Genomic DNA, 20,791 nt, shown 5'->3' on the forward strand with positions numbered 1-20,791 from the left:
CATTTCACAAAGCCTATAACAAAACTCATCTAACCACAGTCGATCCCCAGAGTAGAGAATGTACACAGCAGTGTCCCACTGGTATCTGTGGACCTTTAAAGTATTGATATTTGCCAAATCATATGAGGCCATAGTTTCTGAGAAAATTTAGACAACATTTTGAAACAGCTTTACTATCATGACATGATATGTTTTATTTAAAATATTTATATGCTGCCTCTTCAAGTGCCTGCTCGCTCAAGACAAACACTCATGTGCTGATTTTATACACAAAGGGGAAATAATACTAAACATTTTACATTTCATAGAACTGGAATGTATTTATCTAGTGGATCATCTCATTTCAGCCTTCTTACCTAACCCCACAAACCCAAGAAATCTCACTAGTTCTATCACAACCTTTTGAGCACTCTTCAACATTTCATAGCATTTTCTCCTGAGAAGGAACTTACAAATTCTCTTTGATTTATTTTATTTTATGCAAAAGGTTGACAATTCAATTCCCTTGCCAACCCAGGGCCTCTTTACTGAAAACATCTTTGTTGTAAAATGATGACATCCTATGAGTAATCTTCTTAGCATTCACTGTTTGAGGAAAACGTTTAAAAATTGTCCTCTGCTGATGTTCAGGGACTGATTTAAGACAGGTAGAATTTGAGTCCAGTGTGTGTAGAAGGGAACTCTGACTCTTGAAAGCTTGCACTCTGAAAATCTTGTTGATCTCTAAGGTACTACTGGACTCAAATCTTGCTGTTCAACTGCTGACCAACATGGTTACCTACCTAAATCTAACTTAAGACTCAGAGAAGTTAGCTGTGTTAGTCTACAGGAGCAAAATAGCAGAGTCCAGTAGCATCTTTAAGACTAACCAACTTTATTGTAGCATAAGCTTTCAAGAATCACAGTTCTCTTCATCAGATGCATGTAATAAAGTTGGTTAGTCCTAAAGGTGCTACTGGACTCTTTGCTAATTTGTCTCCCCAAACAGGACCTGCGGCTGTGAAATGAGTTTTCAAAGTTAGTTTTTAGTTACCCTTTTTTGTTCTGAAATTTCATTTCACGAGGTATTTGCCCACACAGTTTGGCTGTGTGCAGAGGTCACTGAATGTACAAATGAGTGGATGAAGCATGGGAACTTGTTATTCCACCCATCCAAAGTCCCATTAGCATGCGGGCCTATAGGCATATACCTGAACTTTCCTAGGTTCCTTACATGTCCAGGAAGTCTATTCATTTTCAGGTGAAGAGGTATAGGCCACTTGATGAGAAGGACCTTGACCACAGAAACATCAGAGATGGGGTGAAAGGGTACAAATAACTTCCATGTTACGGATTTGAAGCATATCTTTGTAGTCTTGTAGGCTAAAACGTTGCTTTTTTCAATGAAATCTGGGATTTTTATGCTGTTGAATGCTGTTTACAACAAGCAGATCGAGAATCGCAGAATCTCAGTCATGGCAGCATTGCCCACGATGTGAGGCTCAATCTCTGCACAGTTTGTATCTTGGCATACCTTTACAGGAGCATCTCATGTGCTCTGTGGAGGCTTCTCCATTTTCAAGCATCATCATTGACTCTAGACAGTCTGGCAGGGCAGAAGGGTGTGGGTGGCCTGTTCCAAAGCACACCCACAGTGAGCAGATTTTTTTTGTAACCAAGAGGCCTGAAGCCAAGTTGTTCTTCCACAAACAGCACCTTTTCACTTTAAAAAGAAGAAGAAAGTCTGAGGGACTCTGAAGTGCCTGAAGGAATGGTTGCACTGATTTTCCAGCATATGGAAATCTGTCTGCAAATGAAAAATAGGAGTGAGAAATGTTTAAGAAACACTTGGAAAGGCTAGCATTGGAATCTATTTTCCCTCAGTCTAAACACAGAAAAGGACAACAGAAACCAATATTAACTTAAGATGAAATGTAAAGAGTTGAAATAGGCAACAAGCAGAAGGCTGTGTTAAAAAAAACCTCTACAATCTGTTGAGGAAGAACAAGATGAACATAACTGTAAAAATAATCCAAAGTAAGTTATAAAAAAGGGAGGTTAAAATATTGAAGTGAAAGTTTTCCATAGAACAATATGAGGTTATTCAAATTTAGCTTTCTGAATGTAAGGTGTTAAAATAACACAGCAATCAAGCAGAGTTTCATTTTTTACCTTATTAAAGTTGGACAGTGAAGAAAGCTGACAGGAAGAAAATTGATTAATTTGAAATGTGGTGCCGGAGGAGAGTTTTGCGAATACCATGAACAGCCAAAAAGACAAACAAGTGGGTACTAGATCAAATAAAGCCTTAATTCTCCCCAGAAGCTAAAATGACAAAACTGAGGCTATCATACTTTGGTCACATCATGAGAAGACAAGATTCTCTGAAAAAGTCAAGATTGCTAGGAAGAGAAGGCAGTAGGAAAAGAGGAAGACCTAAGACAAGATGGTTTGACTCAATAAAAGATGCCACGTCCTCCAGTTTGCAGGATCTGAGCAAGTCTGTTAACAATAGGATGTTTTGGAGGTCCTTCATTCATAGGGTTGCCATAGGTTGGAGGTGACTTGACGGCACATAAGACGCACACAGCTGAGTTTTGTTAACTGGTAAACCAGTGAATCCATTTATACTACAATGCTGGTATTATAGTATCAGTAGTACAATATCAGCTATTATCAGGCATTGTTCAGGAAATGCAATGGTTGCTCAATGGATGAAGAGCTGAATGTGGGTGTGAGCATCTATGGAGCTCATCGGATGGTACTGAGCATATCGCTCTCTGCCTAGCTTGCCCCTCAATGTTGTAATGAATAGCATCAGCTGGCAAAGTGGGAACCATGGGCCACAAAGAAAGTATCCATTTGCCTGCTTTATTTTTTACTGTGGCGGTGGAGAGTGCCGTCAAGTCATAGAGGACTTATGGCAAGTTGGCAACCCCTGGTGGCATTTTCATGGCAAGCTTATAAGAGAAATGTTTTACATTGCCTGCCTCTGCAACCCTGGTTTTCATTGGAGGTCTCTCATCCAACTACTAACCAAGGTTGACCCTGCTTAGCTTCTGAGATCTGACAAGATCAGGCTCACCTGGGCTATCCTGGTCAGGGCATTTTTTACTGTAAACAGTTTTTATTAGAAGTTTATGTCCGGGGTCTGAGCCCCAGCCCCCAGACTTGACAAGAGGGAACAGCAGGTCAACCGGGCTGACGGGCAAACAGAGGGGGCAGCCAGCAGCCAGCAGGTCAACCGGTCAGCCAGCAGACAGTAGGTCAACCGGTCTGACTGGCAAGCAGAGGGGGCAGCCTGGGGGCAGCAGGTCATCCCCTCCCACGGGCAAATGGAGCCAGAATCTGCCGGCGCCAGGGGCAAGAGGCAAAGGCCCAGGGCCTCAGGAGTCAGGGGGAGACAGAGAGAAACCAGCGAGTCCCACTCCCCTGGGGAAGGAAAGGGGACTAAGCAAGGCAGAAGGGGGCAAAGGCAGAGGGATTGGGGGCCCAGCAGTCACCCACCCAAAGACCTTACCTAAGGAGGAGAAGCAGCAGCAGCCCCAACAGCCCAAAGCCACGCCCCAGCTAGAAAATAGTAGCCTGGCCCAGGAGTTGCCAAAAGCCAAGCCACTCCAGGTGGGGCTATTGGAGGCACTCTGCAGGAAGCTCTGGGCAACCAGCCAAGGAGCCGCAGCTGGACCCACCTTCAGCCATCAGCTCAGCCAGGGAGGCCGGGCTGCTAGCCAGGGGACTGCAGCTGGACAGGCCTTCAGCAATCAGCCAAGGCAGGGAGGCTGGGCAGCCAGGGAACAAGGCACAGCTGGTGCTGGTCAGTGGGGCCAGATCAGCTACCCCAGCTGCAACTGCTTGGTGCAGCCCAAGACCAGGCTGGAAGAGGGGTGGGGCAGTAGAAGGAAGCCCTATAAAAGCTGGCTGGGAAGAGCCCTGTGGTGGTGGGTGTGAGTGAGGAGTGATGATGTGGAGTGAGAGCGGTGCAATGCAAGAGTGGAGGTTTGGAGGAGAGTTCTGGAAGGAGGGGATGAAGGAGGACACAGGGGGCAAGCAGGCCAGGTTGAGCAGGCCAGCGAGTGGACTGAGAGGGAGTCTGGGTGAGGTATACCGCCCCTCCTTTCACAGAGCAGGGTCCTGCAGCATCCCTGGCCCCCCTATGACGTCAGGAGCAGACCGCCCAATGCCACGCCCAGCGGCAGCGGCGGCAAGCCCTGACAAGTTGGTGGCCCGTACGGGGAAAGCCGTTCCGACGCAGGCGCCAGTCGAAGGGATGTATCCCAAGGCCGTAGCCCCAGCAGACCTCAGACTGTGGCTGGAGGAATGCTTGGACAGGATGTGGAGGAAGTTGGAGGCGGCCTTCCAAACGGCTCAGGCAGAGCTAATGCAGGCCGTGGAGCAGCGGATGCAAGCCTGCACACCCACAGCCTCCTCGCCAGTGGTATGTGCGTTGGCTTGGGAAAGTAACCCACCACCTGGCAAGCAGGTGCTGAGTCTATGCGCCACCGTGAGGATAGGCCAGCTGATCCTACAAGCCCTGTTGGACTCCGGGAGTGCAGTCTCAGCAATTCGGCCCCAACTCCTCCCAGCTGCCACCCCAGTGCACCGCTGGATCCCGGTGACGGATGTGATGGGCCGCACCCAGCCGTACCCTACGGCCCTAATCACGGTAGAGTACCTAGGGGTCTGCCACCAAGTGGAAGTTGCCCAGGTAGCTCACCTACCCGTGCCAATGCTGCTGGGAAGAGATGCCCCGGGGTTCTTCAGGCTCCTCCAGCAGGCAGCGAAGAAATCGGGAAGAGACGCCCCAGGGATCGCCAGGCCTCGGCGGGAGGCGGCATGGGAATTGACAGACCCACAAGTTGCCACCACCCTGCAAGTGGAGGAGGCCGATGACCCGGGAGAGGGTCCCTCCACCAGACCAGGGGCAGAACAACGGACTGAAGACCCAGCTGGACCCCCAGCAGATCGCCCATTCCGTGATGCCCAAGGGGCAGATGAGTCCTTGCAGCGCTTGCGAGAGACAGCCGCTCGTGAGGAGGAGCAGGTGCGGGATGAACGGAGGTCCCAACGGCTCCCTCGCATTGAGAAGCAAGGAGGGGTTTGGGTTCGCATAGCTCGTGCCCCGAATGGCCAGGGAGAGGTCCGCCAACTACTTGTGCCAGCAGGCTATCGGCCGGAGGTCCTCCACACCGCCCATGAGCACGCTTGGGCCGGGCACCTGGGGCACCACAAGACCCTGAGGAAGATCCTCGAGCGTTTCTTCTGGCCCTCGGTGAATGCGGACGTGAAGGCATACTGCCGCTCATGCCCCACCTGCCAGAGGGTGGCAGCGAGACGCCCGCCAAAGGCCCCTCTTTCCCCGCTGCCAGTGATGGGGGTGCCCTTCCAGCGGATAGCGATGGACTTTATCGGCCCACTGCCACGCACACCCCGGGGCTACCGTTTTGCCCTGGTGATCGTGGACTACGCCACACGTTTCCCAGAGGTCATTCCTTTGAAAACTATGCAGACCCCGGGGGTGGTCCGGGCATTGTCCAAGCTGTTCGCAATGGTGGGGCTGCCCAGCGAGATCTTGACAGACCGGGGAGGGCCCTTCCGAGCAAAGGCCATGCGTCAGCTCTGTCAGAACTTGGGGATCCGGCAGGTATTCACCTCTGCCTACCACCCCCAAACAGATGGATTGGCAGAGCGCCTGAATCAGACTATTAAGGAGGCCCTGAAAAAGATGACGCATGACAAACCTCACCAGTGGGACCTGTATATCGACCCCCTGATGTTTGCCCTCCAAGAGACCCCCCAGGCCTCCACTGGCTTTAGCCCATTTGAACTGCTGTATGGGCGAAAGCCACGAGGAATGCTCTCCCGCCTGGTGGAGCAATGGGGCCTCCAAGCCAGCCCCCCAGCCCCCCCAGTCCAGGAGTACGTGAGCCAACTCCGCGAGCGGGTGCAGCAGTTCCAAGCAGAAGCAGGCCGACGGCTGGCCCACGCCCAGACACACCAGAAGGCCGCGTACGACCGGGGTACGCGACAGAGAACCTTCCAGCTGGGGGAGAAGGTCCTCGTCCACCGCACAGTTTTTCCCAGGGAGGAGGGGGACCCCTGGCGAGGCCCCTATGTGGTGACAAAGGTACTAGGACCTACCACCTATGAGGTCCAGTGTGCGCCTCGTCGACGCCAGAGGAAGACGCTCCACGTGAACCTGCTGAGGAGGTGGTACGAGCGGGACAGCGAGGAGTGCCAGCTGGCGGAGGACCCCCTGGAACTCCCGTCCAGTGAGCTGCCGTGGACCACAGAAGGCCCAGAATTCGAGGAGCCCAAGGTGGACCCCCAGCTCAACCCAACTCAGCGGGCCCAGCTACAGGCTCTATGGGCCCGGGTACCAGGCGTCTTCTCCCGCAGACCAGGAAGCACCAGCCTGATACAGCATGCCATCCCAACCGAGCCAGGGCAGGCGGCTCGGGCTACGTGGCGACCCATCCCTAGAAAGCGGTGGGAGGCGGTGGAAAAGGAGACGGATGAGATGCTCCAGCTGGGGGTGATTGAGCCCTCACAGAGTGCCTGGAGGAGTCCAATAGTCTTGGTGCCCAAGCCGGACGGGACCACCCGCTTCTGCGTCGATTACCGAGAGCTGAATAAGGTGGCCAAGTTCGACGCCTATCCCATGCCCCGAGCAGATGTGCTGGTGGATCACCTGGGGTCCGCTCGCTACCTGTCAGCTCTCGATTTAACCAAGGGGTACTGGCAGGTGCCCGTGCGACCTGAAGATCGGGAGAAAACAGCCTTCGCCACCCCCCAAGGTCTTTTCCAATTTAAGAAAATGCCTTTCGGGCTCCATGGTGCAGCAGCCACGTTCCAGCGACTAGTGGACCAGGTGCTGGGCGAGTGCCGGGCATACGCTATGGCCTACATTGACGACATCATTGTCTTTAGCCCGGACTGGCCCACCCATCTCCAGCACCTGGAGTCAGTCTTGAGAGCCCTTCAACAGGCCGGACTGCGGGCCAACCCAAAGAAAAGCCACCTGGGGTTCCGGGAACTCCAATACCTGGGCTTTGTGGTTGGGGGAGGACGAGTCAGGCCACCACCAGACAAGGTGGCCTCAATAGCCGACGCCCCACAGCCCAAGACCAAGAAGCAGGTTCGGCGATTCCTAGGACTGCTGGGGTATTACGGGCGGTTCATCCCCCACTTTGCCTCCCGAGCGGCGCCCCTGACAGACAGCTTGAGGAAGGGGCTGCCCAACCAAGTCCGGTGGACCCCAGAACTAGAGGCAGCTTTTAAGGACCTGCGGTCAGCCCTCTCCAATGCCACTGCCCTATGGAACCCAGACTTTGACCGGCCCTTCACACTGGCCACGGATGCCTCGGACACCGGCCTCGGGGCCGTGCTGACCCAGGAGCGGGATGGCGTGGATGTCCCGATTCTGTTCCTAAGCCGGAAGCTCCAGCCCGCCGAGAAGCGCTACGCCACGGTGGAGCGGGAGGCCCTAGCGGTCAAGTGGGCGGTTGGGGCCCTGCAGTACTACCTGGCCAACAACCCCTTTGTACTGCTGACAGACCATGCACCCCTGCAGTGGCTCCATCGCATGAAGGCGCACAACCCCAGGGTGCTGCGGTGGTACCTCTCCCTCCTACCCTTCCAATTCACCGTCAAATACCGCCAGGGGGCGCGGCATGTGGACGCGGACTTCATGTCCCGCATGTTCGAGGCTGAACCGGACCCCCACAACTCAAAGCCAAGCGGGGAGGTGTGTCTGGGGTCTGAGCCCCAGCCCCCAGACTTGACAAGAGGGAACAGCAGGTCAACCGGGCTGACGGGCAAACAGAGGGGGCAGCCAGCAGCCAGCAGGTCAACCGGTCAGCCAGCAGACAGTAGGTCAACCGGTCTGACTGGCAAGCAGAGGGGGCAGCCTGGGGGCAGCAGGTCATCCCCTCCCACGGGCAAATGGAGCCAGAATCTGCCGGCGCCAGGGGCAAGAGGCAAAGGCCCAGGGCCTCAGGAGTCAGGGGGAGACAGAGAGAAACCAGCGAGTCCCACTCCCCTGGGGAAGGAAAGGGGACTAAGCAAGGCAGAAGGGGGCAAAGGCAGAGGGATTGGGGGCCCAGCAGTCACCCACCCAAAGACCTTACCTAAGGAGGAGAAGCAGCAGCAGCCCCAACAGCCCAAAGCCACGCCCCAGCTAGAAAATAGTAGCCTGGCCCAGGAGTTGCCAAAAGCCAAGCCACTCCAGGTGGGGCTATTGGAGGCACTCTGCAGGAAGCCCTGGGCAACCAGCCAAGGAGCCGCAGCTGGACCCACCTTCAGCCATCAGCTCAGCCAGGGAGGCCGGGCTGCTAGCCAGGGGACTGCAGCTGGACAGGCCTTCAGCAATCAGCCAAGGCAGGGAGGCTGGGCAGCCAGGGAACAAGGCACAGCTGGTGCTGGTCAGTGGGGCCAGATCAGCTACCCCAGCTGCAACTGCTTGGTGCAGCCCAAGACCAGGCTGGAAGAGGGGTGGGGCAGTAGAAGGAAGCCCTATAAAAGCTGGCTGGGAAGAGCCCTGTGGTGGTGGGTGTGAGTGAGGAGTGATGATGTGGAGTGAGAGCGGTGCAATGCAAGAGTGGAGGTTTGGAGGAGAGTTCTGGAAGGAGGGGATGAAGGAGGACACAGGGGGCAAGCAGGCCAGGTTGAGCAGGCCGGCGAGTGGACTGAGAGGGAGTCTGGGTGAGGTATACCGCCCCTCCTTTCACAGAGCAGGGTCCTGCAGCATCCCTGGCCCCCCTATGATGTCAGGAGCAGACCGCCCAATGCCACGCCCAGCGGCAGTGGCGGCAAGCCCTGACAGTTTAGTCATAATGTACAAAAAAAATTAAGTAATACAATAATTCCCTTCAAAAGGATACTGCATGAAAATGCTCCCCGCTCTACGTGGGAATTAAAAATTCTACCCAGTTTGACCCACTTCATTACCTTAGTATGCTGGTAATTCCAAAACTGAGGTGGTCTCTTTGATTGCACATTGTAACACATTGCCAACAGCTCAGGTGAAGGGCCACTTCCTCAAGATACCCTCGGACCAGTGCTTCTGTGATTGTCCTTTGACTGAAGTTGACTCGCTGTATAGCTTCTTTCACTGTCCAAAGCATGAACTAGCCAGAGAGATTCCTTAAAAAGGGCTACTGAAGTATTCAAACATTCCTGACTCCTTAAAATTAAGAGTATTACTGAGTAGCCTTTGCAATAGCTGCATTGTGGATGTGGCAACCTTTTCTTTAACTGTTACTTTTTATTCTTAAACATTGTTATAGTATATGGCCTATGGGCTGTTCAGCTGAATAAACTAACTAATAATCATACAGCTTAGTCAGTGTCCTCCCATAAACCCCAGTAGTGTAGAGATGCATTTTGCAGCTGAATACTACTGGACATGCTCATTAAAACTAGAACATGCTGATTAGCAGTAACGGAAGCTGTTTGCCCTTTTGTTGCCCACAACTGGTAACAGATTGAACCATACAATACAAAACAGGGTCCAAACAATTCTAAACAGGATACCTGTGTGCAGGCAATTTTGATGGGGGGGGGGATTTTGTTGCCCTGACCAATGAAAATGCTACCAGCAGATAAAATTGATGAGCAGATGTTTTTGTTGCTACACCAGCTGTCATTGCAGGGCTATAGAGAGGGGAATTGCTGTCTTTAACCTAAAAAAGAAAAAAGAAAACCCAAGGAGGTAAAAGTGACGGTAGGTGTTGTTTCAGTCAGCACTGTGCCAGTATGTGATTGCTGACTGGCTAGCTGTCTCTGCTCACATCAGCAACCCCAGACAAAGCCTGCTAGCTAGTCAACAACAATGCAGTTGGAAAGAGCTCATTAATGCACAACCTTCCTGTGCTGCTGCCTCCCAACTATTTCTGGTGAGGCTGAAAAATGCCCTCTAGCAATGGTCAGTTTCCCACTAGGAAACTGCTTCACTGGCCACCATTGGTTATGACATGTTCCTTCAAGAATGGATGGAATTCAAATAAATTGGGGGGGGGGGTTTCGCAAGGAAGGGATGTTTGAGGATTGGGAGTTTCTTTGACAAGGGAAGTGATTTTATCCTTGTTTATCATAAAAATACATTTCATTTGGACCCCCTCAGTGAGTATGTCCTAGGTGCTGAAGAGAACCATATAGTAACAGCGCATTAAAAACACATTAACGTGCCTCTTCTCACCGTGATATGTTAATAGTACTGGAAGCTATTATGGACAGGCTGTCAAGCATGCACAGTAAATGAATTGCTGGGTCAGCAGGAGCATATGCCACACCATAATTCATAAGAGAGTACTATTAATCTACTGAGATACAAAACAAGTCAAGAAGATCAACATGTTCACTATAATTACTAGCTTGTTTGCCCACTTACACTCCTCAACTTTGTTTTCTTTTCAATGAAAACTTTGGAAATGATGCGCAGGCAGAGTTTGTGGGAAATGTCCCTGGACCAAGCCTCATAGTAAGAGGACTTTAGTTTAAAGAGAACTTCAGCAAAGTGTGTTCAGTCTATTAACTGCAGTATCCATCAGCCACAGCAACCCCAAATACTATTCATAGAAATTTAATTCTGAAATTGAATGAACTTGAATATCTTTGTTCAGGGCTTTTTTTCAGTGGGAACGCAGTGGAACGGAGTTCCAGCACCTCTTAAAAATAGTCACATGGCCGGTGGCTCCGCCCCCTGATCTCCAGACAGAGGGGAGTTTAGATTGCCCTTCGTGCCTCTGAGCAGCATGGAGGGCAATCTAAACTCTTCTTTGTCTGGAGATCAGGGGATAGGGCCACTGGCCATATGGCCATTTTTGCCACGGGCAATTTAAACTTTAAAAAACTCCCCCCCTTGTTCCAGCTGACCCAAAGTGACATCATTGTACGGTCTTGAGTTCCACCACTGAGTTCCACCACCTCTTTTCCCAGAAAAAAGCCCTGTCTTTGTTCTTTTTTTATCTTTGTTGTATAAGTTTTACAATAGGAAAGAGGATGTATTTTGAGTTGAGAAGCTGAAATCTCATCCTAATCCTCTACAAGGTCTGAGATAAGCTAGTTCTTCTCAGCTTTAGCAGCAGCAGCTGCTGAAGTGACAGTAATACTTATGTTGCTTCTATTAGGAATGGGAAGGGCAAAGAACTTTGCAGTTGCATTGCTTACCAGATGATGTACTTTGTATAAACTTTGATTGCATGAAAGGAGAGCTGTTGGTCAGAGATCACTGTAACTTTCCATCGCAAAGTTCATCTCAACAATTGCACTGTGCCAAGAAGCTTTGTGTCTGTGCAATAACCACTTGTACAATAGGTCCAGTAACTGAAGCTTGCAGATGTTTTTGCACAGTCCAGTAACTAAATCATATCAGTAATTAAATGATATAAGAGGTTCATCATAACTGCGAGGGTCATGGTTGACACTAAAGTGACCAACTTCTGCAAAGCTAATCATGAAATCACTTGTCATATGTTCCCTCTTTGTGCCTGAATAGTTTGATTCATCCTTAAATGAACAACATTGGCTAGATTGTATTGCCTGCCTTTTGCGTAGGTGCAGTCATTGCTGTGTGTTCAAGAAGTGATAGCAATTACTGATCACAAGATTAGCTGGATTCATGGACAGACACTGAAGGCACACCAAGATACCTAAATAGTAAGTCTCATTTTTAAAAAAATCTTCAATCATGTATTTTCTTTTGATTCAGGGCTTTTAAAAATTGGAGGCAGTGGTAGATGAGTGGCTGCAAGAAAGCCATCTAATCTTGCAAATAAGAAGTGCAATTGTGCAAATGGACAAATCTAAATTCATTTGTACGGACCTAAAAAATTTGCCAAAAGCTTTGCCTCCTGCTTGTCAGTAATGAGCAGGGTGTGAGCCAAACCAGCAGGAATTTAAGCATAGTTTCTTAATGCTTGATGGGCTACTGGTTTAGATTATGGCCTGATTATAAACTGTGATAATCAGAGATGAACATTTACCACCCCTTTTTGTGTCTAAATAGTAATTTTGACAGAAAGATGGCTGCTTGTGTGCAATTACATACGGCTTTACTGCTGTTGTTTCTACTCTGCCTGGCTGCTCAGTCGTTGCCACCTCCAGTTGTTAAAATATACATTGTTAAAAGCAGTTTTTCACATTTTGAGATGAGACTTACTAGCTGGCTATTTCTATGTCTCGTTTCAGGTGAGTAGCCATGTTTGAATGTAGTAGAAGAACAAGATTTGTATTCAGTAGCACCTTAAAGACCAACTAGATTTCCATGGTATGAGCGTTGACTCTCAAAAGATCATACCCTGGAAATCTAGTTTAAGGTGCTACTGGATCTAAATCTTGCTCCTCAGTATCAGTGGTTGCCAAGCTATCTAGATCTGTATAGATTCATGCATGTCATTGTGGGGCCAGAAGATCTCCAAAAATTCCAACAGGTGTCCAGAACAGAGAGATCTGCTCCCCTGGAAAAAATGGTTGCTTTGGGGAGTAGACTCAATGGCATTATAGCCACTGAGCTTCCTCTCCTCCCAAAACTCTAACCTCTTCAGGCACCCCACCAGATATTCTCCAAGAGAGTTAGCTATCCTACTGAGGTGCTTGCGTGACTAGCACGTGAATTAGGAGTTTGATCATGGTAAGTTCAACCGGTGATGATGTTTGCACTCAAGTTCTCAACATCCCTGCCACAAAGTTTGTAATCGGGCTTTGGGGGCGCAGAAGTTTCATGAGAACAGCAGGCCTAACAAAGAGGCACCTCCCCTCTCTCTCTCACACACACTGTTGTTTCCTTGTAGCTGTGTGCCTGCTTGCTAATATTCCATCCAGAAAATGGTGGATGTGGAGCAAAAAAAAAATTAGATATCATGGGGTATGTGGTTAGACAACAGGAGCCAGTGGATAATCTGTTCTACAGCTTCTGAGCTAACTACATGCAAAGCAGAAGAAGCAGTACATCTGATCAATGAGAAACTGGGGTTCAGCTCAGGTCCTTAGAACAGCCTTAACTGGACAGATTTTACTAGTCTTTCCCCTGCCGCCAGGGATCAGTTTATGATTAACACATGTTTCATGCTTTCAGCGTCTTTACCTGTGACAATGAGAGAAGTGTAGGAAGCAAAGATTAGCTCAGATACTACATTAACAAATTGTGCAAAGGAATTCTGCCTTGAGAAACCTCCTCCTGATTCCTAAACAACCCCAAGAGCCTTTCTTTCTGGCCCAAACCTTCAGATAATAGGCACAAGTGTGTGTGTGTTTGTGTGATATTCTGTGTGCTTCTCATAACACTTTATCCATAAAACCTTTGTTGTTTTGTGTTCACATGCCCATGAACTGCAATACCTCATTTAACACATACATACCAAAGACAAAGCCTCGAGGGCCAACTAAGGCTTGTTAATATACATTATGCCAAAGCTGTGACGATGATACAAAAATTCTCCACCTTCAAAGTGAAAGATTGTACATTTGATTTTAGGGCATACAAGCTCACGTTGGGTCAAAAGGGTGGAAGAGAATAAAAGACTTCATTGTCAAACCCATAGAGAAATTTAGTACTATATTTACTCAAATGCAAGACTAGTTTTTTTCCTACGTTTGCCATCAAAAAAAGAAAAAGGAAAAAAGAGGGGGTTGCCTTGAAATCACGTGCAAGTTACAGTTAAGTCCAATAATAATATTGTTTTGTGTATAATGCTGTGGGGGAGGAATGTCTTCCTTTTGAATTAATGCAGTAATCCTATGGGCTTGGGCCTCTGGTGGAGTTTGGGAGGAAAAGGTTTGTTTTTTTTAATCTAAGGGTCCCAGGTCCCCCAGAGGCTAAATCACAGGGACAGTTGGGAACTTACACTTCCCAACCCAACTGTCACAACAGAAAATTTTCCAGCACAACAAAGAAGCTACAGGCTGTGCTGGGGAGTGATTCAGTAAAAAATTGCCTCCAAACTTAGTGTTTGGAGGCGATTTTTAGAGAATCATCCCATAGCACAACCCACAGCTTTCACATCATGCTGGAAAATTACATCATTTTCTGACATAACCAGTAGGCATGAGTGCACTTTGTATGCATGCTTCCCGTCCGGGCTTTTTTTCTGGGGAAACAGGTGGGAGAACTCAGGGTGGCAGTTGCCAGCACCTGGGGCAACTCCTCGCAGGAGATGACTACCCTGCCACTACACACACACGTGCTTTGTGCGCAAGTGCTCCCAGGACAACGCAATGATGTCATTTCTGAGAAGTGACATCATTGCACAGGGCTCCGCAGCAAGGGGCTCTTTACATTTTAAACCCCAACACTTCAACTGCTTGGTGGGGACTTCCCCGCCAGGCAGCCCAAGCGAACCAGTGGGATTTAAATGCCCCCTTCCGTGCCACTGTGCAGTGGCATGGAAAGGGGCATTTAAACCCCAGCTTCAGCTGTCTGTCGGGGACATCCCCCCAGGCAGCTGAGGCAAGCCAGTGGAGTTTAAATGCCCCTTTCTGTGCTGTTGAGCAGCGGCACAGAAAGGGGCATTTAAACCCCGGCTTCAGCTGCTTTGTGAGAACTTCCCCACCAGGCAGCCCAAGCAAGCAGTGGCATGGAAAGTGGCATTTAAACCCCAGCTTTTTTCTTTTTTTTTTTTTTAATAAAATTTTTATTGGATTAGAATCATTTAATTTCACATTGCAATCAATTCCCCCATTTCCCAATTTCTAACCCCCTCCCTTTCCCCCCCTTTTTGTAGACTTCCAACAGTTTTCCAACCCTTTGTCCCTTTTCCCTTACTCATTTTAAATTCGTCTATCTAACAAACATATACTTTCCCTTTGTTCTAAGCAATAATTCTTTAACTATTTTTAATACTCTAAACCCTATCTTTAAGTCCCTTCTTCCATATTAGACAAACAATTTGTCCCGTTTTTCATAATTTCAAATATTTCTATAAACCATAAACCATATAAACCATACATTCATATAAGTCAACCAATTTAACTTATACTCTATATGTAACTTTTTCTGCATATCTTATCTTCATTCTGTTTTAGTTATATTTAATTATATTATTATTTTAATTCTACTTTAATTATACATCTATATAACTATCATCAAAAGTTATCAATCAATTTGACCCATATATATCTTCAGGTAAACTTATTCAATTTAGTACATCATACAGTTTTTACCAAAAGTGGTATTAGTTAATCAATCCTTATAATTAGTTATGTTCTATCGCTCTTCTATATATTATTCTATATATAATAATCTAACAAAGTAACTGCTTAGAAATTTTCATTTGCCTCTCCACCCCCCGGTAAAGTCACCCCCCTCTGCATTTTATTATGTTTCAATAGTTCTCAAACTGCCACAGTTCTCCTCCCACCTCCCATTTCTTCACCAAATATTGTTTCAGCCTCTCCCAGTCTGTGTTGAACTGTCCTGGGTCAAGGTTTCTCAGTTTTCTTGTCATTTTGTCAATTTCCGCCATATACAGCAATTTGTAAATCCAATCCTCAATAGTTGGCACTTCTTGTACTTTCCATTTTTGCGCATACAAAAGTCTAGCCGCTGCTGTCATATAAAATAACAATGTCCTGTATTGAGCTGGGATGCCCTCCATTCCTAAGTTCAGTAGCAGGAGTTCTGGGTTCTTATTAATTTGAAATTGTAAAATCTCACTTATTACTCTTATTATTTCCCCCCAGTACTGCCTAGCTACCTCACACGTCCACCACATATGATACAGGGAACCCTCATGTTTTTTACATTTCCAGCATTAAACCCCAGCTTTTTTCTGCTGGGGGTTTCCTGAAGCTCGTGACCATTTTGGAGAGGTGCCGGAATGCACCACAGCATTCCGGCTGGAAAAGAGCTCTGCTTCCCATCTTGTTGCCTCCCCCTGCCACCGAGGTGACTGGAGGCTGGGGGCAGGGGATTTCCCACCCCCAGGAAGGAGGAGCAACCCTGTTTTTATCTCTCAGCAGGCGCCCTAGGAAATGTTTGACGAAAGAGGGGGGAAAGGAGAGGATTTCTGAGGAGGAGATTTCAGGTGGGTAGCTCCTGAGAAGGAGGAGTGTCCTGTAGAGTGATCAGAGGAGAAGACTAAAGCAGAGCTGTAGCTTCCAGAGATGTACAGCAGCACAAAGAGCTAAAAGAGCAGCAGAAGCACCACAGAGGTTCAGCCAAGTTGTGGGAAAGATTTGAGTGTATGAGACTTTCATAAGGCCTCAGAGAATGAGTGAGATAGTAAAAAACTATCATGCTACTTTTCCAACTTTATATTGTGTTGCCTACCTTTTAGTTTTTATCTGTGTCCTACTTTAATTACCCATCCTTCCTTGTTGAATAAGCTTTGTTTGTATTTTTTCAACTTGTGAAGGGTAAAAGGGTCTGGGTAATTGTTCTGAAACTATATTTCCTACTGTATTTTGCCTACTGATAATTCTCCTTTTGGTTAGGAGCAATGAAAGCCTTTAGGCTGAGGACACGGCTAGTTTCTCTTTTTCAAAAACACACACCCCAGGATCCCATTTCCCTGGTGGGGATGGGGGATCTCCCACTTTCACCCTTCGCCCCCTGCCTCCACTTACCTGGCCGGTGGGGGAGGAAGGCACAAGAACAGGCCTTCCAGACTCATTCCCAGTATGGTGCAACAATGTCACTGGTGTCTTTGCACCACCCCAGCCACTCCCCTGTTTTAAATGGTATGCCAATGGACCCTTAGTGAAATTATCAGGACATGTCACTGGCCACAGACAGAATTGTTTCCAAACTTGCTTTCTAAGATCTTTTTCATTAAAAGAAAATGAGACATTTTCTGTTGATAACTATATTTTTTTCTGTTAGCCAGAGTAAATATATAATCTTATTGAAGATCGGTATTTTAAAAAAAAAACCTTTTCATTAAAGATGACAGAAATCAATAGATCCAGATGAGTTAGCTGTGTTAGTCTGTAGCAGCAAAATAGTAAAGAGTCCAGTGGCACCTTTAAGACTAATCAACTTTATTGTAGCATAAGTTTTCGAGAACTACAGTTCTCTTCGTCAGATGCATGGAGGGTAAGAAGAAACTGGCCAGATATATATAGGCGGGGAGGGGAGGGGGAAGTGGATGCAAATTAGGTTGCTTCTGTTAATGAAATCAGTTACTTCTGATAATGAGATAACAGCTGAATCCACATTACCTCCACGTGTCCTGGTGTTGCACTAAATGTTCGCTAAACACCCGGAAGTATAGCGTCTTTCTAGCGCGATTCAGAAATCGCGCTTGAAAGATGCTATACTTCCGGGTGTTTAGTGAACATTTAGTGCAACACTGGGACGCGCAGAGGTAACGTAGATTCAGCCAACCATTCATAGTCTCTATTCAATCCAAGTCTGACTGAGTCAAATTTACATATGAATTCCAATTCAGCAGCTTCCTGTTGGATTTTGTTTTTGAAAGGTTTCTGTTGAACTATGGTGACCTTTAAGTCCTTGATGAAATGTCCTGGTAGATTGAAGTGTTCTCCCACTGGTTTCTGGATGTTGCCATTTTTAATGTCAGATTTGTGTCCATTTATTCTTTTGCGCGGAGGTTGGCTGGTTTGTCCAACGTACAGAGCATATGGACATTGTTGGCATTGGGTCCTGTAATCGTATTTGCTGAGTAGATATGAGGGCAGAGTTGGCATCTGGGTCTGTTGCAGGGTCTGGTACCCATGTTGGTGGACTCTGCTAGCCGATTCATGGTTGTTAGTGAGAAGTCGTTTAAGGTTGTAGGCAAGGAGAGGTTTTCCACCCAGGGCTTGTGAGAGAGAGGCATCATTTTCCAGGATGGGCTGTAGATCACTGATGATATCTTGGATGGTTTTGAGCTGGGAACTATAGGTGACAAGCAATGGTGTTCTGTTGTTAGTTCCTTTAGGTTTGTTCTGGAGCAGGCTGTTTCTGGGTACTAGTCTGGCCCTGTCGATTTGTTTCCTCGCCTCATTTGGTGGGTACTGTAGCCCCAAAAATGCTTTTTGTAAATCTCTTAAATGGGAGTCCCGATCAAAAGCATTGGAGCAGATACGATTATAACATAAGGCTTGGCTGTAGACAATCGACCGAGTGGTATGTTTAGGGTGGTAGCTGGAGGCATGCAGATATGAGTATCTGTTGGTGGGTTTCTGGTATTTATCTGTCCATTATGTAGTTGTATAGTGGTGTCCAGGAAGTGTACCTGTTGTGTAGAGTGGTCCAGGCTCAGGTTGATAGTAGGGTGAAAGTTGGTGAACTCCTGATGAAATCTCTCAAGGGCTTCCTTCCCATGGGTCCAAATGATGAAGATGTCATCCAAGAACCTTAAGTACAGGAGTGGTTTCAGTTGATGGGCGCTGAAGAAGCGTTGCTCCAAGTCTGCCATGAATATGTTAGCATATTGCAATGCCATGCGTGTGTCCATGGCTGTGCCATTAACCTGTAGATATAAGCTGTCACCAAATCTGAAGTAATTGTGAGTACGAAGTGGCAATGTTCAGTGGCGAGGTGTTCTGTGGTTTTGTACGGGATAATCAAAAAGAGTCCAGTAGCACCTTTAAGACTAACCAATTTTATTGTAGCATAAGCTTTCGAGAATCAAGTTCTCTTCGTCAGATGCCTGATACAGAGACTGGTCAAATACAGAAGAGGAGGAAGGAGAAGGGGAGGAGAGAGAAGAGGCAATTAGGGGGGGAGGGGGAGGGTGCAACCAAAACATTCCTTTGCTAATATATGTAAACATTTCCTTTTGGTGTGTGGATAATCAGGATAATATTCCTGATTGCTTGCAGTCCATCTGCATGTGGGATATTGGTGTACAGAGCCTCCACATCCATGGTAGCTAGGATGGTGTCATCTGGTAGGTTGTCAATGGACTGTTTTTTCCTGAGAAAGTCTAGTGGTGTCCCATAAATAGCTGGGTGTGCTGGTGGCATAAGGCCTGATGATAGAGTCCATATATCCTGAGACTCCTACTGTGATAGTGCCAATTCCTGAAACAATGGGGCATCCTGGATTACCTGGTTTGTGGATTTGGGGTAGTAGGTTGAATGCTCCTGGCTGTGGTTCCTGGGGGTGTGTCCATATGGATACATTCTTGTATGTCCTTGGGGAGTGTCTTTAATATTTTATTGAGTTCTCTTTTCTATTGCTCCGTAGGGTCAGAAGTTAGTGTTTTATAGAACGTTGTATCAGAGAGTTGTCTCTCTGCTTCCTGTATGTAATTATGTTTGTCCATGATGACGACTGCACCGCCTTTGTCAGATTCCTTGATTACAATGCCAGAATTATTTTTGAGGCTGTTTATGACATCTCTTTCTGCACGGCTGAGATTCTGCTTTAAGTCAATTTTGTCAATTATCTCAGCCTGGGTACGTCGACGGAAGTGTTCGATGTAAAAGTCCAATGAGGACTTTGAGGAGTTGTGGTTCAACAGAAACCTTTCAAAAACAAAATCCAATGGGAAGCTGCTGAATTGGAATTCATATATAAATTTGACTCAGTCAGACTTGGATTGAATAGAGACTATGAATGGTTATCTCATTATCAGAAGTAACTGATTTCATTAACAGAAGCAAACTGATCTCATCAGAAGCAAACTTTGTATCCACGCCCCCCTCCTCTCATCACCTATATATATATCTGTTCTTCTTACCCTCCATGCATCTGACAAAGAGAACTGTGGTTCTTGAAAGCTTATGCTACAGTAAAGTTGATTAGTCTTAAAGGTGCTACTGGACTCTTTACTAATCAATAGGTTTTTTAAAATTTTGAGAAGTCATTTGCTGCTCTGAGTGAGTGTTTCCAAATCCCGATCCACCTAAAACTTCTAGGCTCTGGTTCCTGGCTCCAGTTCCTGGCTTCATTTCCAACCACACTGTGGACTTGGGCCCTAGGTCTCATCCAGACACTGGACTTTTTTTTACAGAGTTGAACAACCTGCCTCACATGTTCCTGCATCCCTGGTCAGAAAAACCTAGGACTGGATCTAATCAGCTTTTCTGTTGGTGCAATAGGTAGGAGGAATCTCCTTGACTACCAACTTTAAAAAAACTGTGCTGTGGATCATAGGACTTGCATGGACAAAAGCTACATGTGACAGAGAAACCGAGCAAGACTGAGTTGAAAACCTAGCTGGATCCAACCCACTGATTCTTTCCACCACCAGAGGCTTTTGGAATTATTCTTAGAGCAAACCCAGACCTCTCCATGATGTACCCTATCTTGTTCTCATTCTGAAAATGCTTCTCTCCCAACCAGACCCCAGGATTCTAGCACAAGTACCTGCTGTGACAGGCTTTGACTGCATCCATGTGGTAAGAGCAAGACGACCAAGTTGGTATTTTTCTTCTATATTATTTACTTAAACCATCTGGATCTCACCAGTATATCACATGGCCTACAAGACAGTTTACAATCATTAAACATAAAAGCCAAGCCAAAGACTCACTTTTTAACCTGGTGCAGGTGCACTGAGGGTTCTGCTGTGCGCCTGCGCCAGGATAAAAAGTGAGTCAGTGGGGGCAGGCCTCTGAGGGGCCACAGAGCCAGCAGGGAGGTGCAGCACAGGGGAGCTCCCTCCATGTGGCCTTCTGCGGAGCTGCACTGTGCCTCCCTGCTAATTCCACAGTCCCTCAGAGGTCTGCCTGAAGAGCCAGCGGGGAGGCAAAGCACGGGGGAGCTCTGAGCTCTCCCTTTGTGGCCTTCCTGCCGCCTCAGTGGCCACTGTGGAGCCACGCTCTGCCCCCCTTCCAGCTCCGTGGTCCCTTAGAGGCCTGCCTGTGGAGCCAGTGGGGAGGTGAAGCATGGAGAACTCATCCTGTGTGGCTTTCCCATTGCCAA

Source organism: Eublepharis macularius, chromosome 1 (genome assembly GCF_028583425.1).
Source record: "Eublepharis macularius isolate TG4126 chromosome 1, MPM_Emac_v1.0, whole genome shotgun sequence".
Lineage (NCBI taxonomy): Eukaryota > Metazoa > Chordata > Lepidosauria > Squamata > Eublepharidae > Eublepharis > Eublepharis macularius.